Source organism: Macrobrachium rosenbergii, chromosome 2 (assembly GCF_040412425.1).
Source record: "Macrobrachium rosenbergii isolate ZJJX-2024 chromosome 2, ASM4041242v1, whole genome shotgun sequence".
NCBI classification, from domain to species: Eukaryota; Metazoa; Arthropoda; class Malacostraca; order Decapoda; family Palaemonidae; genus Macrobrachium; species Macrobrachium rosenbergii.
This window is the reverse complement of record NC_089742.1, coordinates 54,125,238-54,144,745: the sequence shown is the minus strand read 5'-3', so window position 1 is coordinate 54,144,745 and position 19,508 is coordinate 54,125,238. Positions and strand designations below refer to the sequence as shown.

Sequence of the window (19,508 nt, the reverse complement as noted above, 5' to 3'; positions counted from 1 at the left end):
AGTATTCAAAAGGTAGAAAGAACAGACAGCCAAAAAAATATGTAATAATAATGAGAGTGCATTTTTGTTTGGTTGCACTCGTATAGGCTAGCCATCCTGTCAATATACGTAATATGGAAATGCAGGTGTGAAAACACTACATTCTGGGTCTCGCTGTACAATTTTCCTTTCATTTGTGTCCCTTAAATATTAACATAACTGGCAATATATTCAGTTTCTGTGATCTATTTTTGAAGGAAACATGAAGAGAAACAACAAAATTAACAATAAAAATAATGAAAAAAAATGAGACTCCACTAGTAAAAAAAATAAAAAAAAAATCACTACTCAAGAAGCCTAGCAAAATAGTAATATCATTAATAATCGAAGAGCGACGATAAAAAAAAAATAAAAAATTGAGGCTTGGAGGGTGAAATTGTTTCCGTTAAACAGGATAAGAAATAGGATTTGAATAAAAACTCCGAAACAAAGGTTTGAGTTTTCTCAGAAAGCCTCGCCCACCTACATTCTTTCTGATTCCTGCAATTACACTCCGACTTTTTCCTCTTCTCGGTTTCTATTGTTTTCCTTCTGTTCTGTGCCATTCGATTTTCTACGGCATTAAGCAACATCCAAGCTACTAGATATTCAAGGATTTCATCATTAATCACTTTCATCCGCCAAATACTTACAAATGGTTATTTATGTAGGAAGCTTCTAATCCCACAATTAATAATTCATTTCGTGTTTCACGGACGAAATAAATAAGGCCCACTGATCTAGAGTAATGAAGACAATCTCTATACAATTTAAATAAATTACAGAGAAAGATTCACTTGGTCAAAATAAGCCCGGGAAATTGCAAGTAACGACAAATTTGCATAAACCGTAAAGAAAAAATCAGATGCATAAACATCTGCTTCCTAAACTATATAAAATAAAATAAAAACATCGCATAATCACACCTTTCCAAGGGAGGCAAGCAAACGACAGACAGACAGACAGACGGAATAAACAACGAGAGCTTATTTTTTAAGTCAACAACGAGACACAACCAACATCGACTAAAGGTAACACGCTGGGCTAGAAAAATAAGTCACTGCGGACTGCATATGTCATCAACAATTTTTATTATTTATTACAACAAATGTAAGATTTTATGCCTTCCCTTTTTCCTCGCTATTTCTTGCTAAGTTGGCAGACAGGAGAAATATGCTTTATAGTTTCTGTATAAAAAGCGGACATATCGGGGAATCATTATTTCTTTTATTTGACGCACAAAATTTTTTATATAATTGTGTTCCTAATTGTGTGAGTTTGGGATGCTCAGTAATTCTAAGGCGCAAATGAGTATAGCGTGAGGACTGTCGGCGAGGTGATTTTTTTTTTATTTCTCCTATTCTGTCTACGTTGTAAATATGTTACAAGGTACAAGAGAGTTTTGCTTGCATACCACTGGCCGAGGAACAAGATACACTAGAAGTAAACTCAAGGAAAATATCCATCTCAGAAAACTGTTCAAGAAATACATGTAACTTCAGCTATGTATCACTGCAAAGCTTGCACTCAGCGTTTTATATATATATATATATATATATATATATATATATATATATATATATATATATATATATATATATATATATATATATATATATATATATATATGTATTAAATCTTATAAGAAAAAGAAATCAATTACAAACTACAGTTCGAACAATACCATTAAGTATTGTGGCCTACCTGTGCTTCTAAAAAATGTGTGGCCTACCTTTGCTTCTAACCAAAATCCTCAAAGAAGAAGATATTTATATTTCATACAAACTAGGATGAATCTCACGAGCCCTGAGGAACTTATCAACGACGACATGGCAACAAGCAGAAGGTCAAGCCCAACGAAAAACCCAAGCATTAAAAAAAAAAAAGCAGTGTGCTTAGATTTAGTGCCAAGATGAGAAAGAGCAAATAAAACAGCTGCAAAATCAAGAGCTTCTACGACCGATGAATTTACGAGACAGAAATTACCAAACACAAACAAAAATACCTTTAACCCACGAGATACAAACCACGTACCTTGAAAATACATCCTGTTTGAAGTTGGAGAAGTACACTACTTCACGGTAGTGTCCACGATTTACAGTTCTGAGGAAAATTCATCCAGGAAAGGAAAAAAAAGCCAAAGGTCAACGAACGGTTTTAATCCTTCCCTTGTTCTTAGATCTACGCTTATTAAATGCTCATATTATAATTGCTAGTTCATAGGAAAAGCCATCAGTAATTAAATACGCACCACGTATCTAATGATAACCTACTATAACCCCTCACTCCAAACATCATCTTTATAATTCTGCGATTTTCTTTATCGACTGACATTTTATAGCATTTGATACTGCTCAGTTTATACGCAATAAAAACGATTTCCTTCCAAGCGCTTGCTGCGTAGAGGCAGCCAGAACAGATGAAACAAAACGACGAGAATTTATGTTCTTGAGGCGACAGAAATGAAAAGCGCTGTCTCATTAAGACCCAAGAGGCTGTTGTAGATTCATAATGAGAATAATATATAAAAATGCGTAAAGTAAGAATGACCTGAAAATACAAAATGACAATTCTTTACTAGGCTTTAAACTACTACTACTTTCGCATATATTGTGGAAATAGGTTTAAAAACACAAAATATTTAATTCTCCTTGCATTATTACAGCAGGCAACATGACTGTAAAATTCAAATTCTTTTATCAACACTTTATTACCTTTTATTTTATGCAATTTAACAAGTAGCTCTCTACTAACAAGTTAGAGGGATTAAAAAAACAAATTTAATTGAAAATACGATACAGTTGTAACGACACTGAAACAGAACCCACTAAATATTTGATAAGGATATAAAAAAGGTAATAAATATTTCATACACGTATTTTAACACAGTACACACACACACACACACACACACAAAACAAAATAGAAAACCATGGTTTTGTACAGAATTCAACGTAAATCCTGTATGCTACGTTTGTGCGAAAAGTTCTGTTAGTAAAATGCTCCTCAAGCAATGTTTTCAAACCAAAGTAATTTACTGTCTTTATCTATACTGGTACAACTGTTATATATATATATATATATATATATATATATATATATATATATATATATATAAAAATAAATAATATATATATATATACATATATATATATATATTGTATATAAATAAATAATATATATATATATATATATATATATATATATATATATATATATATATATATATATGCGTGTGTATCCAAACCCGTTATAACCCTGAAGAACAATTTATTCGAGAAAACTAGCAACTGAAACAGAAAAATAAATGGGGACCTCCAGATTGGACCTAACGAGGATGGATGGGAGTGCCTCCAAAAATAAACCCGGATGTTGATAATGATGAAAAATACTATTCGTATGCAAATACGCAAGCCATTGCACAATTTGGCAAAATACGCAGTTCTTGCTAAATGGAGAGACGGTAATCCCCATATTACCAGTCCGTTTCTAGCAATACTGTTACAGTCATCATTTCCATAATAAAGATTAGTGTATTTCACATGAAAAAAATTACTCGGTCTTCGCAAATTGCCGAAAAAGGGAGGGAATATTAATGCAAAAACTGAATGTAATTTTCGTGAAGTCATTCTTTTCAGGATAATATTTTTTTAAGTAAATACATAATCATCCTTGAAACACCCCATACACCAGGAATGGAACCAAGCCTACCACATCCATTATCAAACAGACAGAAAACAAAAAACACCTGTTCCGTTTTGAAGACTAAGAAATGAAAAGGGCTAACTTATGCCTCCTTTAAAACTAAACCTGTTAAAATGCATGCCGTTTTAAAGACAATAAAATTAATGTGGTTCATATATGTCCGATCATGAAGAGCATTATCAGAAAACAACACACTATATGTCCGATTATGAAGAGCATTATCAGAAAACAACAAACCATATGTTCGATTATGAAGAGCTTTATCAGAAAACAACAAATTATTCAGCTTTGAAGAAAGCAACAAAATATCTGACACGTTACCATTCGAAGACAAGACCAAAATAACTAACACGAGCTCCTTATTCAAGACTATAAAACAACCAAAAAGACAAATAGCCTACCCGTTTAAAAAAAAAATTGTTGTGACTCAACTTGATCTGATTTTAAAGAATATAAAACCAAGAGCGGCTAATTCCTGCACCATTTGGCGAATACATAGTGAAAATTAAATGAATGAAAGTAACTACGTCTTGGAAAAGGCATTATAACCAATTGGCGAACACCCATAATGTTCCTCGTAAGAAACCCAAAACAAAATCTGTCCTGTCTTGGTGATGACGTTCAAACTTTGGATGCGGCCTCTTTCATTTTGAATATAGCAATGAAAACACAAGAATTATACCTATCCGGAAGAAGATAATAGTGCAATCAAAATAAACATTCTTATCTAGCTCTGCGGACAATAAAAGCATTATGATCAACCTCATTCCTTTTAGAAAGACGAAAACCTCATAGCATACACCAAGGCGTCCGTTTTAGAAAAAAAACAAACAATAAAACATTATCACACGTCTTGTTTTGAAGAGGAACGATAACACAAAAAGTGACCGTCACCGTATGATCAAAATGACTCATCATATTTGTGTAGTTTTGAAGAAAATAAAAATCAACACCTACTAAGAATGCTGAAACGGGTCCTGTTCTGAAGCGAAGAAAAATACATTACTGTACCTAACGCAAGTTCCGCTTCAAAACACTACAAATTCATGCATCATTTAATATATATTTCCATTCAAAAATCTTGCAGTGAGTATCAGCTATCTCTTTCTTTTTGTTTGTTGATCTATATGCGCAAAAGGGTCAGGCCTGACTAAGTATTCCTTGTCTCTGATTAGAACGTTATTCTCTTTAATAAATTTTCTGACTCCACGTAGAATCAATGAATTATTACTCATACGACTAAAAAAATTAATTACGTCACCTTATGCATATAAATTCAAACACCAAAGAAGAATATACAACGGACAATTTTATTCCTGAGATAAATAAAATTTCATTATGAAAATGAAACGAGCGGTTGTTTGATCGTCATTCATCGTCTTACGTAACGCAGGGCTTGACGGTTACATTATGTGCGTGACTCCTGAATAAGCAGGCAAAATTGCAAAGAGCTTCCACATCAGTTAATCCCTGTGAAGTCAAGCATTTTCCCTTCAAGTTCAACCAGATAAGTCAATCCATCAATCAGTCTTTCAAACTGAATACCACCTTTTGCCCCTTTTTGGAAATTATTCAAAGCTTATTGAGAATCAAGCCCACGGAGGAAACTAACCTGAAAAAATTACGCAAAATAAAAAATCACCAATTGTCATCAATAATTTTCAAACAATCACGTTTTTGAAAGAAACGAACCCAACCCTTGCCCCGGCGTTGAAAATTTATGCAATATTAAAAGTAGATAAAGTGTTTAAAAAATTACCAACGATTTCTTTATACAATATCACAAACATAAAAATTCATGCACTTTATTAATATATACAGTATATATATATATATATATATATATATATATATATATATATATATATATATATATATATATATATATATATATATATATATATAATCAATAAACAAAAGTAAACAGCACAACAAGCCACTAGGAAGGGACGTCGTTCATGAAAATATAGCGCCATAAGAATATTAAACTACACTAGGCTATGTGAAATTAAAAAAATAAGAAATACAGAAAAACGGTGACATACATTTGTTTCATAAACACCAAATAAGCAATTGGCAGATTGAAGATGACAACAGGATGGAGACCTCAAAAGGGTTCAAGAAGCAAACATAAAACTGCCTGTGGCATCGGAGTGGCTGATGCTTCAAAGCTACCAAACTTCCTTTCAGAAGGGTAGACTGCACTATCTACACAGCGATCAGACATTCGTAATAAATCAGGAGAGGCCCACGACTGCAGTGAGTGAGGAAAAAAAAAAACTAAAGAATGCTACAAAAATTAATATCTAGAAATGAGACAAGTGTCAAAAACGAACAGATGAACTGACATGATTGTACAAGAACATCTCACAACAACATTCCACACTCTAAGAGCAACATCGTGTTTACTCAATTTCGATTAAAAGACAAGCATAACAGAACTGCTTCAGATATAGATAAAAACGCAGACAGGCGCACAGGAGCCAAGCTATAAAACAGATCCATTCATTTTTAGTATGTAAAAGTCAATCAAACAGAGCGAGGTTTGCCATTGAAACAATAAAATCTTACGATAATGTTCCACCGAATTTACTGGCTTTCATTACCGTCGCATTAATTACTATTCCGTTTATCATGCTACCTGTACCAATATTATATATAATATTAGGAGCTTCTGTAGTATCCTATAAAAAATGTTCACCATCTTAATTTAATTAAACTTGACAAATTTCCTTCTTCAAGATCATCACCTTAATATTCGTCATTACAATACAATCTAGCCATTTTTTTATTCATCATTATTCATCACACCAAAAGCCCTGCAGACAGAGGGTTACTTCAGGGAGATACTACAATATGTGACTGCTTTTCGAACCTGTAAGATAGCTGCCTTGGAATCACATCCCTCGGGTGACAGAAGATGAGTGGATGATAAAAAAATTGCGATAATGAAGATATACAGATAAAGACGTCGACAATCAACGACGTACAAACTGTCATGACACTCTTGTCAGTCCATTGGCAATCTCTGAATATATGTGCAAATATATTTTTGCGCTTGCAAAGGTTTGGATCAGAATCACGATGACAAGTAAAAGGGTAAATACGATTTTATTCAAACAATATCGGTAACAGGAATTTTACGACCAAACATTTTAAAACCCACAGACGACCACCACTGGCATGTAATCTCAAAGGGCGAAAAAAGAAAAAAAAAAACAATAAAATTACCTTCGCATATTTCAAAATGACGTAAAAAATCGAAGTTGGACGTAAGTAAATTACTGAACAAAATGACAAGCAACAAAGAGAATGAATGATCAATGTAAGTAACTGCCATTACAGTTGAAGTTCCTCTGCGGGAACGTATTCGATCTTACATAGTCGCTAATGTACTACGCAATATCCATTAAGACTCGCCTAAAATAATTGCATAAAGGAGATCTCAGTGCCCCTGGAACATATTCTCTAAGGCTGTTCTATATCATTGGTTAATAAATGAGAAACCACACCTCGAATCTGGTCAGTTCTATACCATGACACCTGCTAAAAACCGCGAAATCAAGACGGCACACAATTGACACAAAAGTAATGAATCCGTTACCGAAATTCTAAGAGTTACGACAGATGGCAACTATAATGTCTTCCACTTTATTACAGAATAGTTTATCTCGTAATCAGCTGACGGGAGAAAATATAAAATTTATCTCTACAGAAAAAGTGTAGGCGACTGCATTTTTCAGCCCGAATTCCAAGCAATAATAATAATAATAATAATAATAATAATAATAATAATAATAATAATAATAATAATAATAATAATAATAATAAAATTTCCAAAGCATATACTATTCAAATTTGCAGATAAATGTCTTAAAAATGTAGAGTTCCGTTATTTAATGGCTGAAAATGGCAAAACCAAGTAATAAACATCACAATATGCCAACACAAAATTAGCAATGTCTCAAATTTGAATAACTTACCAAAAAATATGGCCCTTTTCTACTCCCAATGTAACACTAACAGTTAAAATGAATAATTCATTAAATGTGAACCAGCAAATAGTTTCAGTTCAACAAGTATGTGGGCATCTGAAATTAATTTCTATTCCTTCCTGTTCTAAATTCTACTTCCGTCTACACGCTGACAAATGTAACAAAAGCTGATCCCATCTACGAGTCTACCGTTTCTCTCGCATAATCTGAAATGTTAGTCCCCGGGCAATGTGCACGCCTGTGTAAGGCATTACACTGGTTCTTCAATAAATACAACATAAATTATGCAAACATACACTCATAATACACAAACACATACACAAAAGCGATATTCCACAATAATATAAAATGCTTTAAAAAATGGTTCGTAATTCAATTTTTAAGTCATCAAAACCTGCGTCTTCATTCCAGACTATTTTTTGTTTTAGTTTGCTAAAGCTTACAATGGCTATCTTCTAATAGTATTTTACACATTCTATATTACAGCGGAAATTCCATACATATACATATACATATAATATATATATATATATATATATATGCGTGCGTGCGTGTATACATATATAGCTATTTTCTAATAAAGTATTTTAGTAATTTTTATATTACAAATTTCCCATATATATATATATATATATATATGTGTGTGTGTGTGTGTGTGTGTGTATACACACACACATTATATATAGATAAACAGATATATACGCAATGATAATGATACCCGGTATATCAAATATGGGGATAGGAACAGCTGGAATCAGTTCACATGACAGTTCGTTAATGAGTATAGAAGAATTAACAAATATGTAATCATTAACAACCAACTGTGACATTACGTCCCCTAATAATCTGCCCAGGTAAAATGGTGGTGTGCCAGTGGACGGAAAAATGGGTCTCATATATATATTGTTGCTTCAGTCGTGAATAAAGGTATTCAGTACTCAAGGCGCAATTACAAAGGTGTTTGTCTTCAAAATTATACCAGAAGTGGGGTGGGAGCCTGGAATCAAATCACTGACATTGCAAATTTAGCCTAACGCTGTATTACCGAGCCTGGGCACCCATATACATACATACATGTACTCTATATATATAAAACATATATAAATATATATATATATATATATATATATATATATATATATATATATATATATATATATATATATATATATATATATAAAAAGTAAACTTTGGCAATTACAACGGAACTTCCGCAATGCTAACTCCAGCAGACCGCAAATCCTCAAAACTGGGATTCTTAACCCTTCCTCATCCTGTTCTCATCTCTTCTAAACCACTAAGCCGTTATAGCACATCTACTCTCAGATGGTGACAATGCATTTTACAACAGGAATGAACAGTCGTTGCTGATTTTGTCAAAATAAGGATTCAAAATTGCACCTGAAAATGCAACAGACTGAAAAACTTGATAGCGGTCTAATCTTCTCTCTTACTTTGTATCTTGCTTCTAATTATTGTGACCACACGTCACTGAAAACATAATGTAATAGCATTTCAGTATTTTCTACACGAGAATTCCTTATTCAAGATAACAACGTCTTAACATTACCTACCTTTCACTGGGCGTAGTCACGTATGATTACAGCAACTTGTAACCATCGGAAGTCAGCACGGTCTTCCGTAAACGTCATTGCATTGAAACTTTCAGTTTAAAAATGGACATTATTTGAAACATGCAGAACGGTATATTTAGCATAACTGTATAACACAGTAAGCTGGGTCTTAAAGCATCGCCATCAGTGGTTGACCAATGAACGGTCTCGACCCTCTTGTCAGCATCATCGATCTTCAGTCAGCTGAGCACGTGCTAAGAAAATCTGGTCAACATAAACTTGTGTCTGCACATCCGTCATCGGTGTGAAATTAGGTTTCCCGCAAGAACTTTCTCACCAGGACAAACTTTGCTTATCCGTCTTTGAGAAGAGCAAAACCGGGGCTCATTTTATGACAAGAAATAATACTGCTGACAAGACCGAGGAATATCAAGACAAGCATTCGATAATTCATAATGAGGTCGGTATTTTGATTATCAGTTAGCAAAATACATCCGGATTTTCAAGAACCAGCAATTTCAGTTCATTTTCGGAAATGCAACAAGGAAAACAGAAAGAAAATTACAGGCAGGTCATGATTTAGGTTACGTTGCATTTTAAACTACCTAAATAAGACATCAACAATGTTAAACGCTTAGACCTATGAACAAAAACATCAAACTTTCATATGAAAAACATCTCAAACCTAAATAAATTTCCCATAGAGGGGAAATTATGCTTAACTGCAGCCTTTTCCACATGTTACATTTTCCCCATACAAGGTTAATTCAATTTAATACTAAGCCTCACTAATTGTGTACCGGGTGCACACATTTAGACCTAGGCATGATAAAATAAAGTGTAACATATTATAAACAATACTTAACCGCAATCTTACCTTTCGGAGAATTTTCTTGGGCACAATTCTTCCTATCAGAACTTCTAAAATTTCCTCAGCTTAAGTATCAAACCAATAGAAGAATGGGGTCCAGAAACGTTCATACGGTGTAAAAGGCCTTTAAGCCACAGCACAGCGTTAGATTGCGTCATTTTCCCCTCCCAAGGAAAACCAGTCTAAGGTCCTCGAGCAAGCTGTCAGTTTACAGAACATAGTAAGGGCAGGCAATTGCTTGCCAGTGTACCTTTGAGAGAGGAGAAAGACTGCACTATACCATTCTAGGGTTGATTATATCACAGTAATTAAGGAGACGCATTTGTCCTCTTCAAATGCCGGTATCAGAAACCACCAACTGTGATGTTCGTTGCTCGACTGGTAGTAGCGTCACTTATACTCTTACCTACGGGAAAAAGTTCTTACTGGCAGCGGGGTGTACACACCAGACGCACGACTTCTCCGAAACACTTCTTTACTCTTCCCTAAATACAATCCGACTGCATGATCTTTAAAGAAAGTGACTGAAGCGAGATTACACATCTAATCTAAAGCTACGGAAGGTCACTGATAACGTTATCTACTAAGATGTAGTCTGGGATTTCATTCCCTTGCTTCGGAACGTTATCTCCCTCCGGCATCAATAAATCGCCCCTCACGCTCGTCATCGGATGGGTTCCATGAGGGAGGGAAATTTTGAAAGACGACATTTACGCCAACGTTAGCCCCGGTTCGAATTAGTAACACTGTACCTATTGGTATAAAATGTGTGTTTGTGTAAAACATATATGAATTAAAGTCTGTCACAACTCCCATTAAGACAGTTGTTACTAACACTATATGCTGTAAACCAAACGTTGCCCCTCACACTCCCTCAACAGCTTCTTTCATTATATCCCACAACAAAATTACAAATACATGGCTTAATGACGTAATATATATAAAAATGTACAGTATATATATATATATATATATATATATATATATATATATATATATATATATATATATATATATACAGTATATATATATATATATATATATATATATATATATATATATATATATATAAAAAAAAAAGCTCAAAATATTATTAAAAATTAAATAAGAACTAACGTTTTCTTCCGTCGTTAACTCATTCTATTTGCAACGAATGAAGTTTCAAATAGCATAAAAGCTGCAATTCTTCAGCTTTTGGTTTTAAACATGAATTTGTTTCAGCTTTTGGTTTTAAACATGAATTTGTTTACCTGTAATTTTTCACTCATCTAATTTTTTATATGTTGCCACTCAGTTACTACAATATCAGTTTATGTAGACTTGAAATATTTTTTAAAAAATCAAATCTTTAATTTAGACATTATTTCCTTGCTATATAACGGCCGCTTTTAAATGAATGACGTCATTCTCGTATCTATGTAAACTAATAAACAGAACAAAAATAAATAAAATCAGATTTCATGAGTCAATGAGTCAAAAGTCGAATCAAACGTTTCCTCGTCGGTACAAACAAACTTGAGAAGTGATAAGTTTCCATAAGCAGCGTATGGATGTAGTCAAGGCTATTTTGTTTGTATGTTTGCACCCTCAAAGATTGCCTCTGCTTGAATATGAAAGTGGGCATTCCCTAAATAAGATCATGCCGTTTTTAATGTTGTTGTTGTTCTGTCGTACTATATTTCCGAACATAACTTGGTCTAATGAATTATACTCCATTCCAGTAAGTTGGAGTTTGGGGACAATTAACGTTAATCAAATAGCAATAATAATATTACTGCTAATCTTCTTTGGCCATTTTCGTTTTCATTCTATGGTTCGGTTTAACTTTTCATTCAACCGTTCATTTAGTAAAGACCCGTTCTTCTTAAGCTCTCTTATTGCTTCTAATAATAAAACGGTAATAGGATTCATCATAACCATGAGAGGCAAAATTTCATGGGAGATGGAGGCGATGATGATGATAATGATTATTAATGTAATAATGGGACTTTCTAAATAAACTCGAAACCTAACTAATTAGCGATTTATAAGAACGCTTTTAACCGTCTTTTACTCCAGAGTGAGCACTTTCTCTTCTCTTGACTGGCACTTGAGGGGAACAATGATGTACAGTAGGAAGGAATAAATATAAGTTTTTTCGAATGTTAATTCAAGGTCTACGGAAAATGAATTTTGAAGTATGAAAGAAATCGTCTGGTCAAAAACTTTGTTTTTCAAAACAACACGCCTAATAAGGATATCTCCTTTAAGCCACATATCCCGGTGTCAAAAAAGAAAAAGCAGAATTTGGGATCAACAATGAAGCATTACTTTAATTATTTCTTCCTGCTTCCTTAAAATTACAGATAATAGAGTTGTATAAGACGAGGGGAATGCTGAACTGAGAGTAACTCCTAGAGAGCAGGAATAGTGTAAGACCAACGATAGTGAGACCGAAGCCTGATGCAGTTGCCCAGTTGTGGGAGACTGGAATACTAAGGAGTCTGAGAGAGAGAGAGAGAGAGAGAGAGAGAGAGAGAGAGAGAGATCAAGTTCCCGGAAGAGACTAGGCCTTAGATGAACCGTTTGGCCTATCGTAGACTGGCAATAACTGATCAGCTGTTTGACTGCGAACGATCAAGAGGCGCAATTGCTAAGGTCACTATCACGAGAAAATAATGATATAACATTCATTATACATTAGAAATATATATACATCATAGGTGCACACAAAATATCATGAAACGGAAGTAAAATAATAAACACTATATAACTTCCGGAAGACCAGCTTCTGTCTGAGAACCAAAGAGTGCCGCTATAATTGTACAGCATAATCTCCTAAAACTCTGTTCTGGCTATACTTTCCACAAGTGTCTCCACTACCTAAAAGACAATGACCTCTTCAGTTCCATGAAACTGGTGCATTAGGCCAGCGTGACCACGCTATCATCACAGAAAGGTTCGTTTTCACCCATATAAGGTGACCATCTGTTCATTATATGTTGCTAGTACGAAGACTGTGCATTGCAACCTGCATTTCCTTGCCTTTATTCCTCATTTCCCAGGGTGCATCCCCGAAGTAATTTCCTCATTTTGCTAGGCCTTACTTCAAGCCATTTTTGCTGCCACAAAATCTTGATAGTTTTTTAAAGATAGGCAAAGTAAGAATATACAACAGCTCTTCTCTTGCAATAAAATCCTGTCATATTATAGTTATGACGGTAAGAGGAACGAGCAAATTAATAAATGAATAGGAACACTGTCTATTTAGGAAGTTACAAAGATTGGGAATTATTTAAATTGACACACGTAAAGGAAAAACATTCCCTCTGTACAGGAATCAATACCTTTTTCTTCCGAGTTACTGTAGCCAGCGGGTAGCACGTAGACCTGATCAATAAATGCCTATTTAGGAAGTCAGACAACATCCTGCCAGTGCGCAGGCTATACGCGCTGCTCTATTGTTTATCGAATTTGCTATGAATCAACACTGCGGACTCTCAAACGCCAAGAAAGCATGTATAATGGAGACTTCCCAATTCAATCATATACAATATTCCAAAACCGGGACTCGTTAAAATGAAAACACTTTGAGATGTGGTATCTTTGTAAAAGCTGATTCAAGGGGGCATGTGTTTCATTTTATGGCACACAGCGCTTTGAAAACAATAAATTCTGATGGTAAATGTACCTATAATAATAATATTTTAATCCAACACTCCCATTCCATTTTAATCAACAGACTATACTAACTTTCATTCTCCAAAAACCTTGGTGTTAGGATAGCACAGATAGTGAATATAGAACAGTATCAGAAAATTAAAAGAAAAACACACACAATCAGCCCTTACAAACCCAAAGACAAACTAAAGGAAAAAGGACTAAGACTTCCTGGGTTCGAGATATGGAAAAGGATCTAGCTGGAAAAACTGATTTCAATTAAGTAAAATTTTTATTTAGAATTACCAAAACCAACTTTGAACTATTAGCTAAAAACGCCACTCTGTGAAATTGAGAAACAACTCACAGAGTTTGTGGTGCTTCGAAGGCTGCATCACTCCAAAAACTACAGTATGCTATGCAAGTGCATGTTACGTCGACAGGCGAGAATCGAAAATAGTTTCTCTCCTAACGGAAGTGTGGTTCACATGTCCGTAAGACACTATTACCTCGTAAAAGAGAGAGAGAGAGAGAGAGAGAGAGAGAGAGAGAGAGAGAGAGAGAGAGAGATGGGATGGGAGCAAGTAGGGGTTGTTTCATGATGCACTGAGACAAACGAGATCATTTTTAATAGAGGGGAATGAGACTGCATCACGTTAAGCCCAAGTAAACAAAACCAGCCCCTTTAAAGTCCCGAAAGACTTCCCTTATCCCCTCAAAAGGTAAAGGGTGCAACGATTCTTCTGAATATCGCGTTATACTCGTATTCAAGACGGTATGTTGGTAGACAGCCAAGCCATACGCTTACCGAGCACCTGTAAAATTCTCTAAAAATACGAGACACCTCCTTAGCCATCGCTTTCCACGTACTCGTCAATCTGAGGAGGGTCGCAGATAACCCCTATCTCCGAACGAGAACAAGGGCCACTTGTACTTTCTGCACTTTGTCACCTCCAGCAGAGGGAATTTCCATGCTGACCCCATTACGGTCACCCAGCACGGTTTCCTTGGGGTTCATTTAGCAACTTATGTACAACTTTCCTTTAATATGTCCAAATCTATTTTATTACTGAAGTTCTATAAAATGAATAAGTGAAAACTATTTTTACTTGTGGAATAGTTAAAGCTCGAGAACACAATGCAAACGAAAAAATTTAATGCACAATAAAAAAAAAAAAATCACTTAGAAACCCATCATTCATAAGCCATTCTCTAAAGTTTTTGCTCTCCGACAAGGCGTACGGTAGAATGATTGCTGCTATAGATAAGGTATAGCATGTATCCCGCCAGCGCCATTCTCTCACAGTTTCTAGAAATATACAAGAAAAAAATCAAGCATTTTAAGACCTAAAAGTTATTGGAAGCAGATCAAAGTGCATAAGGTTAACTTTTTTCGCCGAATGGAGGGCTTTCACACAGAAATATTAGATGAAAAACAAATTCTCGTAGTTCTGGTTATGTAAACGATGCGACGATTTGCGATATCTTCCACAATGTGATTACAACAGTAGATTCTTATCTTATCGTAGAACCTTTAAGGTGTCATTAAGTCGGATAATTTGTTATCAATGAACGCAGATTTTTTTGTCGCCTTACCTAGTGGTACGTTTATATATATATATATATATATATATATATATATATATATATATATATATATATATATATATATATACACACATATGTATATATATATATTATTTTAAAATTCTGGAACATTGATGAGCACAGACACACACACACATCGATATACTTGTATAGCAATGAAGTCCCAATTCTTCGTTATTTTTGTTCTCTTTAATGAGAAATATGAGTCCCAGAATAAGTGAAGCAAGGAAGCTCGTAAATGAAAAAATGTTAGCATGTCTGGAGAAAAAACTGCTGGCCAATTTTCCTTCATGGAAGTAAAGAGTCGATGTTGAATACACCTGAAAGAAAAAGTAGCAACTGTTGAGATGATAGTACTACATTTGAAAAAAGGACACTACGTTGAAAGATTAATTAGTGAAGGAATTGGATGACGGGGGAATGGTCTAAGTAAATCATAACATTGATCAGATTACTTGAGGTAGCATGGTCGCGTGGAGAAGACGTAAGATGGAAAGTTAGTAAAATGAGCAGAAGGGGTGTCAGCTTTGTAGTGGAATTGGTAGGGTAAGAGATGGAGGTGAGAGCGCAGTATAAGCAGTTGGGTAAGGTTGCCGCGTGGGTGAGTTGTCTGTAGTTGGGTAAGGTTGCCGCGTGGGTGAGTTGTCTGTATATATAAGTACTGTATATAACGAGGCTGATATGTATAACAGAGGCTGATATGATTTTTTTTTTTTTTCACAGGGTGTTCATCCTTGGAGAAGCAGTTACACTATATCAACAACAAAAAATGGCGGTTAAATAAAGGGGGGGATGGGTCTAAAAAGAACAGTCCTGACCCAATATACGTTACATACAGTCCCAGAACTCGGACCAAGCTCTTTTATTCTATTTACTTATATTAAAGTCAGTGGTGAAAGGAACTGGTCCCGCGTTGGCCGATGGCAAGTTTAAAGCGTGAAGACTCTGACCTGTAGACTATCGCCGTTATTCGCAAAAAAAAAAAAAAAAAAAAAAAACTGAAGAGGATAAACAACTTTCCCATTACAATTAAGAAGTACACACAAAAAAACTTCAAGTAACGGAAATTATTTTGTCAGCTATAGGAAGGGAGTATTCCCTTCCCTGTTTCAGATACAAATGTTTTGTGAGGGCCTCCTTTATTGTAGAAAAATCTATGGATGCCACGTCTACATACTTTATATTTTACGTCTGTTTTATACACGGAATTCCTTCTAGCACAGGCGAGAGTCATATTTATTCACATACGGTCTTAACACTTTCATATTAGTGAGATATTTATGAGAGAGATACGATTTCCTTTGGCGGAATAGTTTACTACTATATAGGCCTAGAGGCGTTTTTAATTTATGCATATGCATTTAGCCAAGTGGTACACATATCCGTTTCAAACTTGACAGTTACTGCTCTTCAAAGGTTAATGCACGAAAGCTTTCTTCCTGGCATGCTATAGGCCTACATATTTTGTTGGCACGAGTTAGTTATATTTACTTGGATAGTTTCATCTGCATTGCCTTCAGTGGAGAATATTTTAGGCAGCCTCCTCCTCTATTCCTTCCTAATCAAACGTAAGTGGTAATTGTTACCTTATGGATGATGAGTATGCGCAACTCGATCTCAGTTTTGTTGCCAACAATAAATGACACTGCAAACTCTGGAGTAAAGATTCGAAAAGATGGCGGAAAATAATTACTCCGCGTGGTCACCTTCTGGCTGAAGACCTTGGCATGTAGGCTACGCTGAATGGTCATATCTACGGCAAACTAGTGACTGTCCTTTAAACAATATTCGAACTAATAACCATATTTATGATATGAAAAGTATTAACTATCCAGTGGATTCTGATCTCAGTAATAAACCTGAAAACCTTGATGGGAAAAGAAAATGGAATATTAAGGTGCCTACATTAGCCTTGTCGAACGGCGTCATTATAAAAAGCTGCTTACGTCTTAAAAATGAAAAAGGGTAGTTTATGGAATGACGAGGGCAGGCTCAAACAGTAGTACCTCCCAGCGGAAGCTTAGTCCATGTTTCCGATGTTTAATGTTGCTTGGTGGGTAGGGGGAAGGGGTCCAGGAGGGGTTTCCGCCCCTCGGCCAGGTTAGGACACGGCCCCCTAAGTCAGGTTAGGAAGGAAAGGTCATGATGCAGCATTCTAGGAAAGGTTAGGTTTGTTAATTTCGTCCATATTTCTCAACTGGTTCCGGGAAAAGAAAACACTGCACAAGAAACTGATAGGCTTACCTGTTACTGTAGACGTTTGTACGAATAATAATTCCCGTTTCACTAACCCTACTCGCCACGGATGGATTCAGCTCACGAGCAAACACCAGACTCAAGTTGCGGAGCCAACCCGGTGTCTTAGCGAATTTAGCGCCGTTCCTTCAGTCTACAACTGCTGTATGAGAATAACAGTAAGCATAATTAGGTTCAAGGCAATTGCACTTATTCATACGTAATTAACCAATAATAAAAGTATATTTAAAATGTGACAATAAAAAAAAAAGAATTAGGCGGACATTGTTCGTTCAGTTAAATACCACATATTGGCAACTCTGTCATCACACAAATTTGTTTCTTTAGTCATTGCTAAAAAACTGAAGGAAATTGTGTTGCCACAAGTTCTTTGTTAAAATTTCGTTATTTGTGCAATGAGCAAACAAATTAACGAAATCTCAACGTTCTCTTCGTTGAATTTCTAGAGGGTGGATTTCTACAGGCAAACCAAGCATCAAATTGCATTTAATTGTATTATTACGTTGACCAGGGTGAAAATAATGGTACTCTGGCTAAACTACCTGATAATAACAATGTAATCAACGTAGTATGTACCAAGTATTACATAATCAATAATGATAGGTTCCTAAGCATCTGTTTTACCCACAATGCATCAGCTGACTACTGTTGAACGAATGTAAACATGTGGAACATGTCACACGGTGTTTAAAGTACGTTGGTATTTGCTCAATTATGCTCGCTATATATTTAAAGTTATTTCTTGAACTATGATAGAATGTGCAGTGTTTCGTTTCAATAGCCATAGCCGAAATAAGAAAAGAAACCAGGTTAAGTTATACAGATTTCCACCGACAAATAGGCCTAAGACTGTTGAAACAGAGGCTCCGTGACTCGTCGGTTTCATAAAAATAAATCAGAAAGTGCAGGAGTTCGTTCACGTCATTTAAAGACATTTCAACAAATCTCAACAAACACGACGGATAAGGAATGACAGAACTGTTCCTACTCTGCGCCTCCCAAAACTGAAAAGTGTTTCAGGTTGGTAGCCTAAGCCTACACCCTGCTCTTCATTATGGAACTTATGTTAGCTTATCATCGATACTAGCAGACTATTTTCCCAGTCATCAGCATCATCGTCGTGTGGCGTTACGTCCTATGTGAAATATATGTTTTTACTGTACATTATTTTCCACGAATCGGCACTTCAGCTTCATTTCTTTCAGTTCTCATCCTAGTAGGTCTAGATTGGGGGTTCGAACTCTACCGGTCCCCATAGGCGACGGATATGCCCAAGTAGTCTCCTACTCACTTTATCATTAGCCTAGCACATGTACATATGGAATTCCCTTAATTTTCCATTTCAACTATCTTGTCATCAATATCCTAATATTCTTAAAGCGTTATTTTGAAATCACCAAAACCTGTATAGGCCCAGTTTAATTGCCACATTAAGATTCGTGTCCTTGTGGAAATACTGATCTGACTAGACTTTCGTGAATATTAGTACTTACGCATGTTATTTCAGTCTATTTGTTTTCCAGAGCTTCTCAATACATTTTATTATTTTTATTATACCGAGTTATTTCTAATTAGTTCTTCGCATTTTCTGACCATTGTTCTTATAATTTATATATAGTCTTCCCTTTACGTATATATCTTTTATTTTTGTTCCTGTTCCATTCATATTGTGTATATTTGGTGTAGTGTGAATTTACAGAAATCCAGTGACTGATCTTGTGCCGTTACCCATTAAGTCTTGCTGTCTAACAGATTGTTCCTTTCTTAATAATAATAATAATAATAATAATAATAATAATAATAATAATAATAATAATAATAATAATAATAATAATAATAATA

The 19,508-nt window shown here is 35.0% G+C and overlaps 1 protein-coding gene across 14 annotated transcripts in view; it reads right to left on the bottom strand.

Annotated features, from left to right (window-relative positions):
* Positions 1 to 17,771, bottom strand: part of LOC136846989 (bestrophin-4-like) — a 199,390-nt gene extending 181,619 nt beyond the window's left edge. For 2 of the 14 annotated variants that reach the window (XM_067118266.1, XM_067118249.1), the window contains exon 1: positions 17,655 to 17,750. The gene's annotated coding sequence lies outside the window, so the exon portion shown is untranslated. Of the gene's footprint in view, positions 1 to 10,169; positions 10,666 to 17,654 lie in introns of those variants that run through there. The other 12 variants (XM_067118329.1, XM_067118242.1, XM_067118285.1 and 9 more) reach the window with 11 other exon arrangements.
* Positions 17,772 to 19,508: the final 1,737 nt, after the last annotated feature.